Below are 1,515 nucleotides of genomic sequence, written 5' to 3' on the forward strand. Positions count from 1 at the left end.
TCCCTTCAACCATGCTCGTTACGGAGGATTGCCTAACGAAGCTCCATTCATTAAGCGTCCTGATCAGCTTACGGTGAGAAGCACATTTCATCACAGCAGTACTTCCGGCTGGGCCATGCCCGAGGAATACTGATGATACAGCAGGCAGACATGTGCCAATGTGCCAGCTACATCAGCTACATACACAAGAGGCAACACTACACAGGGCTCGAAATACTTTTTCTGCATACCTGCACTGGTGCAGGTAACATTGAAAATTACCTGCACCAGACAAACTTTACCTGCACCATTCTGAATTCAGGATCATACAAACTGTTGAGGAACCATTGCTATGTTTTCTTTTACATTAAATATAGGTGGTAACAGTCAATGCAGTTAATAACAATGTACATACACCTACATCATAGGACATTAATGTATAAAACCCAGTATATGGACCATGTGGTGCAGATTAGGTGCAGGTAGACATCAGAAATACCTGCACAGCTCCAATTTTACCTGCACTAATATAACCTGCAGGTGGTATTTCCAGCCCTGAGTATGCTCATGACTAATCAGTTCACATTTTGTGCATTGTTGTTTTTTGTCTATTATTTTTGCTCCCGGTTAGGAAATGTGACTCTAGGACAAGGTCATGCAAGTCTAATTCCTTTCCTGATTCTCAGATCTAAAAATATAGTTAAAAAAAACAAACATGCAGAACTGGAAAATCCACACGAACACAGGTTTGAGTCTGAGGAACAAATGTGCAATTATCCGACTTCCCTCCGATGAAACATTTAATGCTGAAAAATTACAGTGCAACCATGAAGACAGAACCAACATATGAAATTTGTACGGCCTCGGCAGGCCTCTGGTTTGTAACCATGACAACACGTCAGCCCTGCCCTTCAGACAACCCTTCGCTGTAAAACAACTTCGCTCCTATTACCCTGATTAGCTTTCACCTGGGAAACAGCCAAGCTGCCAGGAAAGCATCAGTTGTCCCTACACACAACTCTGGTCCCTACACACAACTCTGGTCCCTACACACAACTCTGGTCCCTACACACAACTCTGGTCCCTACACACAACTCTGGTCCCTACACACAACTCTGGTCCCTACACACAGCTCTGGTCCCTACACACAACTCTGGTCCCTACACACAACTCTGGTCCCTACACACAACTCTGGTCCCTACACACAACTCTGGTCCCTACACACAACTCTGGTCCCTACACACAACTCTGGTCCCTACACACAACTCTGGTCCCTACACACAACTGTGCGACACGTCTCTAATACCAGCCACAAGTTTAACCCATGTTCATTAAGCTTTGGGCCAAGCAAATGCAGTTTCTGGCTGGGTTGTGCAAGAATGTACTGGACATACATGTATAGTGGTTGGGAATTGAAAAATTGACTGAGATTTATCATTCTTCATCAGTTTCTCTTACGTTCCACCTTTTCTCCTTCTTTTTTTTAAAGGATCAAGATTATTGATACCGTCGTCCTGGAGGGGGGGCCAGGTACCA

General features: G+C 44.4%; 1 protein-coding gene across 15 annotated transcripts in view; it reads right to left on the reverse strand.

The window, feature by feature from the left end:
* Positions 1-1,515, reverse strand: part of LOC118427794 (disks large homolog 2-like) — a 104,620-nt gene that overhangs the window by 54,273 nt on the left and 48,832 nt on the right. The gene's annotated exons all lie outside the window — the stretch shown is intronic.

This window comes from Branchiostoma floridae, chromosome 12, assembly GCF_000003815.2.
Source record: "Branchiostoma floridae strain S238N-H82 chromosome 12, Bfl_VNyyK, whole genome shotgun sequence".
NCBI lineage: Eukaryota > Metazoa > Chordata > Leptocardii > Amphioxiformes > Branchiostomatidae > Branchiostoma > Branchiostoma floridae.